Source organism: Balaenoptera musculus, chromosome X, assembly GCF_009873245.2.
Source record: "Balaenoptera musculus isolate JJ_BM4_2016_0621 chromosome X, mBalMus1.pri.v3, whole genome shotgun sequence".
Taxonomy (NCBI): Eukaryota; Metazoa; Chordata; class Mammalia; order Artiodactyla; family Balaenopteridae; genus Balaenoptera; species Balaenoptera musculus.
This window is the reverse complement of record NC_045806.1, coordinates 24,682,810-24,691,252: the sequence shown is the minus strand read 5'-3', so window position 1 is coordinate 24,691,252 and position 8,443 is coordinate 24,682,810. Positions and strand designations below refer to the sequence as shown.

At 34.7% G+C, this 8,443-nt stretch overlaps 1 protein-coding gene across 1 annotated transcript in view; it reads right to left on the bottom strand.

The window, feature by feature from the left end:
• Nucleotides 1-8,443, bottom strand: part of IL1RAPL1 (interleukin 1 receptor accessory protein like 1) — a 1,287,591-nt gene that overhangs the window by 956,927 nt on the left and 322,221 nt on the right. The window lies entirely within an intron of this gene.

The following is an 8,443-nucleotide window of genomic DNA, read 5'->3' as shown; positions in this document are numbered from 1 at the left end:
AAATGCCAGATTTGATACTAGCTATTTGTGAGACTGAAAGAGGAGTATGAGACTTAAGAAATTAATTCTGGCCATTAATGCTGTCAAACTGCAGAGCATGTTTTATATGCCTTCAATGATGGATGGGCAGATTCAGTCCAGTGGGATGAAGCTACAAAGTGATGTGTGTGCAATGGGAGCCTCGTCTTTTTTTTTTCAGTTGTGTTAGTTTCTGCTATACAGTGAAGTGAATCAGTTATATTTATACATATATCCCCTCCCTCTTGGACCTCCCTCTGCCCCCCATCCCACCCATCTATGTCTTCACACAGCACCGAGCTGAGAAATCTGTGCTATACAGCAGGTTCCCATTAGCTATCTATTTTACACATTGTAGTGTATTTATGTCAAATCTAATCTCATCTTTGGTAGGGAATCCCCAAATATTTTGAGTGGTAGAAGTCAGATACTGCCCAAATGTTCACTGAACTGGCCAAAAGAGATCATTGGTCAATGCTCTGGCCTAGTTTCTTGCCCACTGGTGGTTGCGCTATATCACAGCAACAATAAATCTACAAGCCAAAAGGTGGAATTTGCAACCAAAATAAAGCTGACAAAAATTGGACAGCTCCTAACTGAGTTGGCCAGCTCTTGTGGAAAACCATTCAGAAAACTATAATTACAAAACTTTTTGTTGTGATGCCTAAAGGGATTACAGGTAAAGCAAAAAGAAATCATACTCAACAGGCAATAACACTAGTCTCAGGGAAAAAGTACTGAAAGTGTCTACCTGAACTCAGCTGTAATAGTTCCAGCAAAAGTTTCATGCAAATAAATGTTCACATTAAAATTTAGATGATGACACTAGAACCAAATACTTGATAAAACAGTCTTTTAGTATTCAACATCTGCAGTTACAGCAAAATAACCTTTGGGTGTATTTAACTTATACAATGCTCCTTGATATTTATACAAAAGACCACCCAAAACTGACTTTAACATAGTACTGTGTCATATACACTTAAACCTACAAGGAGGGAGAAGAAGAGCTAGGATAGGATCACCATTGTGAAAGGCCACAAAACGAAGCCAAAGCACTGGCTATTAGAATGCATATTAATTGTTCAAGGAATAACAATGTTCTGCCTCCCAGCTGTAGATGGCATCTGAACACCTCAAGGTACTCTCCTCTTTAGAATTGTGGTTCTGTCAGCTAATTGGAAGAAGAAGAAATAAGACGAGCAAGAGTAGCAACTTCTGTTTATAACTGACTAAGAAAGGACATCCATTTACACTTCAAAAAACAAAGCATAATCATTTCTTTTTCCAGAAAAGTGGAGAAACACAACTTGGCAATTGAAATGTTAAGGATCTGGTTGTTATAACAAGTATTACAAGCTTCTTTGGAATTCTAATTATAAAATAGCTGGTTTTGCTGTAAATTGGGATCTATGTGTTATATATGTTTGAAAAGCAAAATAACTCATCCTAATTGCTTTAATATTTACTTAATATCTGTGCCATTATGTGGCCCCACCACCTACTCCATTCCAAAGAATTACATGGATTATGAAGGTCTTTCAGGTATATGCCTAATCTAGTGGCCCAAGAATAAAAGGCACAAAATAAATGTTTACCAAATGAACAAACTGTTATGAAAAAAGGTTATTTTTACGTCATTCATCATGAAGAAATTGTATTTCTAACAGTACTTTTTATGATAGATGGATTTACTAAATAACTTCATGGTATAAAGGAAAATGAAATCTCACAAGGGCACAACTGCTAAGAGCATACAGATTGCTTCATTATTTTTATTGTGTTAGCACTCACATTCCTGATAGACAGAAACTGCTACCAAGGCCCATATGAAAGTTACACTGAAATCAGTGTGAATCTTATAGGCAAAGAACTAGAGGATTTAAAATGAACTCAAGTGCAAACCTCTCTGGTGTTATGCCAGTTCAATGACTTGTGAAGTTTTGAATCTGTCCTTAGAGACTATAAATTAATTCCTAAGGATTATCTTCCCTGCTAGGTAAAAGGCAGAACTGAAACTGAGGGAGGAAAACTTTGTTCAATTAAGTAAATTGCTTTATGCAAAAGGAGGTTTTTTTCAGACCTTCAGAGTTGTTGCCTGGATTCTGAGAGAGAAGAAGGTTCACGCTCCTTCCACAAGCTCAACACGTTTTTAAATAAATGATCCACCTGGAACCTGCCTGAAATTCTGTATCTTGAAATTCAGGTGTTGATGTCAGGGTATTAAGTACATGAAAAAGATATACTGATATATACATTAATAGTTATCTCACTAAGTCAATTTAAATTCTATTAAATGAGCTGTTTAAAAATAAATTTGAAGTTCTTTCTCAACTTGAATTACGAGGAAGGAATGAAAGTTTTCTAAGTACGAATGTAAAACAAAGTGTTGTTTACTACTTCTTTGCCTATTTCTTAATAGACTTTGAATTCTGAGCTTATGTGAGAATAAATGCCTGAGTTTTAATGACTTGCCTTTTTTTAAACATTCTCCTATAATTCTACACAAGTGAACAGTGAACAGAGCCAAGAATAAGACAAACAAGCTGTCTTATGACAAGCACCAAGCCAAGGTGTACAATCTAGCAAGAGTAAAAAGGAAAACACACACACTATAAATAAACTACAGCAAAATCGTAGAATGGGAACCTCATCACAAACCTTAAAGAAAAACCAGAGTTTAATTCAAAACTACTTGGCTACCTTAATAGAATGTGAGGGAAAACCTAGGCCTCACAAGACAGGAACTTTATGATGTGCTAAAATGAGAAAAAAAAATCAGAAAGAAAAATAAAGTGGAAAAATTAAAATCAAAATGAAAAAAAGAAAGATCAAACAAGCAAATCTGTATCACATAAATTAGCACAGTCTCTCAGGAAAGTAATTTGGTAGTATCTAGAAACATAATAGGCACATACCCTTTGCCCAAGGAAGATGGCTACTAGAAATTTATCCCACAGCTATATTCCCCAGGAATATGCGAAAATGTGTGTAAATGTATGTGCACCATGTCACGTTTCACAATAACAAAATTTATACACAAACCAACCATTCATGAGGAAATGAATTGTTAATATAGCCATTAAATGGAAAATACATCCATTGTATGGAAGACTGCACAGTACATAAAGAAAAATAAGGAAATCTATATGTACAGAGATAAATCTATATTTTTATGTGAAAAAGAAGCTAGTTACAGAGCAGAATGTTGTGCAAATAAATAAGAACATATGTCTGCATATGCCTAGATAATTTATGGAAGAATAGACAAGCAAGTCTCAACTGTTTATTCCTGGGAAGAAAAATGGTGGCAGCAGATGTGGGTGGAAGTTTAGGACGCCTTTTTCTTACTTTACACCATTCCTTACTGATGAATCTCTTAATCAACTAGCATTTATTTAGAAAATTTAAAAGAGTATGAAAAATATAGTCAAAGTTTTCTTTAAATTGTATTATATCTAAATATACACTCAAAAATTTTTCCTAGATTTATTTTTAGGTCACAATAAAAAGACACAGAAATGTATGTCGAGTATAATTACATAAAATACATGTGTACATATATATGCACAAATGTATACAGAAAACCTTCCAGAACTCTACCTATCAAAAATTATTAAAGGAATAAGATTGTGCCAGAAGGCAGTATATGGTGGGTGGATCAAGGTAAAAGTAAGGTGTGATTCTTGTGTTTTATTCTACTATATCTCCTTATTTTGAAATTTTTATTTATAGGGGACATGAATTCCTGCATTATTTTTGCAATTCTGTAAAATAAAATTAAAGACAGCTCCGATATGTAGGAATTATTTAAGCTTCTAAAGAAGAGAGGGAAAAAAATGGCAAGAAATAAGAGAGATGCAACAATGGGAATATACCTAACACTACTGAACTGTAGACTTCAAAATGATTAAGATGATAGATATTATGTGTATTTTACCACAATAAAAATTTTAAAAATGAAAGAAAGGAGAAATAAGATAACAGAAGTGGTGCACAGAAAAACAAACCAACCTAAGAATTACAGAGGATTTGGAATGATACAACAACACACTACTGCAAACTTTCCAGGAAAGTAAAAGGACCCAAACAAATATGCATGTTTAAGGTTTCCCCATTATACAGATCAGTGATCTCCCAAGGCAGACAAGTACATTCCTAGAGGTGTTACTGATCGATCCCTTGCAGCATAGGAAGCAAATACTGGAGGTTCTATTTTCATTCATTTTAATCTCATCTTCTTGTATATCCATTTATTAATTTCTACATATTAATTATTGATATGATTTACAGATATATTAGAAGAGCAGAACATGGACATAATTCATAAATAAAAATACCTATACTGGGGGCATGATGAGAAGGAGCATATAATGTAAAATATTTGAAGATTACCTTTTTTAAGGCAATATTTCTGAGGGGCAACCATGAATGGACATATTCTTGCCAGATATCTAAAGACAAAGAAAAACAAAAAGACTTCTAGGCAGAAAAAAACAAGTTATGTGTAAAAGAATAAAAATCCAAACTGTCCTCATTTTACTCTGCAACACTAAAAGTCGAATAAGGTTGAGCAGTGCCTGAAGATTTTCTCAGAGAGAACTCTTGTGATTCAATAATTGTATTTCCAGGAAGAAATTACAGAAGAGAAATATATGTTCTGATTCACAGCATCTTAGAAAATATATTACCTGTGTATTTTTCTTGAACAAAATACTTGAGAGAGTAATCCAAACAACTGAGGGAGTTATCACAACTATGGATCAAAAAATGCCACATTATGAAAAGTTAATGGCAGTTAATGAAGCCAAAGAACAGTATGTATAAAATTAAAATCAAATGTAGTCTTTGGGAGAAAAAAAATTACATCAACATCAGGAATCTGGGTCTTCAATGTCAAATTTTGCTACCTAAAACTTAGAAATGGGGGATTGAGGAGAAAGGACAATTATCTAAAAATGGTACTGCCAGGAAAAGAAGATAAAGATAAGAAAAACTGGAGTTTTTGTTTTAAAGCCAAAAAACCTTCATTGGCATTTTTTAAAATTAATTTTATTGGAGTACAGTTCCTTTACAATGTTGTGCTAGCTTCTACTGTACAGCAAAATGAATCACCTATACATACACGTATATCCCCTCTTTTTTGGATTTCCTTTCCATTTAGGTCATCACAGTGCATTAAGTAGAGTTCTCTGTGCTATACAGTATGTTCTCATTAGCTGTCTATTTTATACATAGTATCAATAGTGTACATGTGTTAATCCCAATCTCCCAGTTCCTCCCACCCCCCCTTCCCCCTTCGTATCCATACATTTGTTCTCTACGTCAGTGTCTCTATTTCTGCTTTGCAAATAAGATCATGTATACCATTTTTCTAGATTCCACATATATGCGTTAATATATGACATTTGTTTTGCTCTTTCTGATTTACTTCACTCTGCATGACACTCTCTAGGTCCATCCACGTCTCTACAAATGACCCAATTTCATTCCTGTTTATGGCTGAGTAATATTCCATTGTATATATATACCACATCTTTATCCATGTCTCTGTTGATGGATATTTAGGTTGCTTCCACATCCTGGCTATTGTAATTAGTGCTGCTATGAACACTGGGGTGCATGTGTCTTTTTGAATTATGGTTTTCTCTGGGTATATGCCCAGGAGTGGGGTTGCTGGGTCATATGGTAGTTCTATGTTTACTTTTTAAGGAACCTCCATACTGTTCTCCATGTTGGCTGTATCAATTTACGTTCCTACCAACAGTGCATGAGGGTTCCCTTAACTCCACACCCTCTCCAGCATTTATTGTTTGTAGACGTTTTGATGATGGCCATTCTGACCAGTGTGAGGTGATACCTCACTGTAGTTTTGATTTGCATTTCTCTAATAATTAGGGACGTTGAGCAACTTTTCATGTGTTTCTTGGCCATCTGCATGTCTTCTTTGGAGAAATGTCCATTTAGGCCTTCCATCCATTTTTTGATTAGGCTGTTTGTTTTTTTGATATTGAGCTGCATGAGCTGCTTGTATGTTTTGGAGATTAATCCTTTGTCAGTTGCTTCGTTTGCAAATATTTTCTCCCATTCTGACAGCTGTCTTTTTGTCTTGTTAATAGTTTCCTTTGCTGTGTAAAAGCTTTTAAGTTTAATTAGGTCCCATTTATTTACTTTTGTTTTTATTTTCATTATGCTAGGAGGTGGGTCAAAAAAGATCTTGCTGAGATTTATGTCAAAGAGTGTTCTGCCTATGTTTTCCTCTAAGAGTTTTACAGTGTCTGGCAATACATTTAGGTCTTTAATCCATCCGAGTTTATTTTTTGTGTATGGTGTTAGGGAGTGTTCTAATTTCATTCTTTTACATGTAGCTGTCCCGTTTTCCCAGCAACACTTATTGAAGAGGATGTCTTTTCTCCACTGTATATTTTTGCCTCCTTTGCCATAGATTAGGTGACCATATGTGCGTGGGTTTATCTCTGGGCTTTCTATCCTGTTCCATTGACCTATATTTGTTTTTCTGACAGTACCATACTGTCTTGATGACTGTAGCTTTGTAGTATAGTCTGAAGTCCGGGAGCCTGATTCCTCCAGCTCCATTTTTTTCTCAAGATTGCTTTGGCTATTTGGGGTCTCTTGTGCTTCCATACAGATTGTAAAATTTTTTGTTCTAGTTCTGTGAAAAATGCCATTGGTAATTTGATAGGGATTGCATTCAATCTGTAGATTGCTTTGGGTAGTATACTCATTTTCACCATATTCATTTTTCTAATCCAAAAACATGATATATCTCTCCATCTGTTTGTGTCATCTTTGATTTCTTTCATCAGTAGCTTACAGTTTTCTGCATACAGGTCTTTTCCCTCCTTAGGTAGGTTTATTCCTAGGTGTTTTATTCTTTTTGTTGTAATGGTAAATGGGAGTGTTTCTCTAACTTCTATTTCTGATCTTTCATTGTTAGTGTATAGGAATGCAAGACATTTCTGTGTATTAATTTTGTATCCTGTGACTTTACTAAATTTATTGATTAGCTCTGTTTTCTGGTGGAATCTTTAGGATTTTCTATGTATAGAAAATGTCATCACGTCATCTGCAAACAGTGACAGTTTTACTGCTTCTTTTTCAATTCGGATTCCTTTTATTTCTTTTTCTTCTCTGATTGCTGTGGCTAGGACTTCCAAAATTATGTTGAATAATAGTGGCATGAGTGGACACCCTTGTCTTGTTCCTGACCTTAGAGGAAATGCTTTCAGTTTTTCACCACTGAGAATGATGTTCGCTGTTGGTTTGTCATATATGGCCTTTATTATGTTGAGGTGGGTTCCCTCTATGCCCATTTTCTGGAGAGTTTTTATCATAAATGGGTGTTGAATTTTGTCAAAAGCTTCTGCATCTATTGAGATGATCATATGGTTTTTACTCTTCAATTTGTTAATATGGTGTATCACATTGATTGATTTGCATATATTGAAGAATCCTTGCATCCCTGGGATAAGTCCCACTTGATCATGGTGTATGATCCTTTTAATATGCTATTGGATTCTGTTTGCTAGTATTTTGTTGAGGATTTTTGCATCTATGTTCATCAGTGATATTGGCTTGTAGTTTTTTTTTTGGTTTTTTGTAGTATCTTTGGCTGGTTTTGGTATTAGGGTGATGGTGGCCTCATAGAATGGGGTTGGGAGTGTTCCTCCCTCTGCTATATTTTGGAAGAGCTTGAGAAGGATGGGTGTTTAGCTCTTCTCTAAGTGTTTGATAGAATTCACCTGTGAAGACATCTGGTCCTGGACTTTTATTTGTTGGAAGATTTTTAACCACAGTTTCAATTTCATTACTTGTGCTTGGTCTGTTCATATTTTCTATTTCTTCCTGCTTCAGCCTTGGGAGATTGTACATTTCTAAGAATTTGTTCATTTCTTCCAGGTTTCCCATTTTATTGGCATGTAGTTGCTTGTAGTACTCTCTTATGATCCTTCATATTTCTGTGGCGTCCATTGTAACTTCTCCTTTTTCATTTCTAATTTTGATTTGAGTCTTCTCGTTTTTCTTGATGAGTCTGGCTAATGGTTTATCAATTTTGTTTATCTTCTCAAAGAACCAGCTTTTAGTTTTATCGATCTTTGCTATTGTTTCCTTCATTTCTTTTTCATTTATTTCAGATATGACCTTTATGATTTCTTCTGCTAACTTTGGGGTTTTTTTGTTCTTCTTTCTCTAATTGCTTTAGGTGCAAGGTTAGGTTGTTTATTTGAGATGTTTCTTGTTTCTTGAGGTAGGATTGTATTGCTATAAACTTCCCTCTTAGAACTGCTTTTGCTGCATCCCATAGGCTTTGGATCATCATGTTTTCATTGTCATTTATTTCCAGGTATTTTTTGATTTCCTCTTTGATTTCTTCAGTGATCTCTTGGTTATTTAGTAGCATATT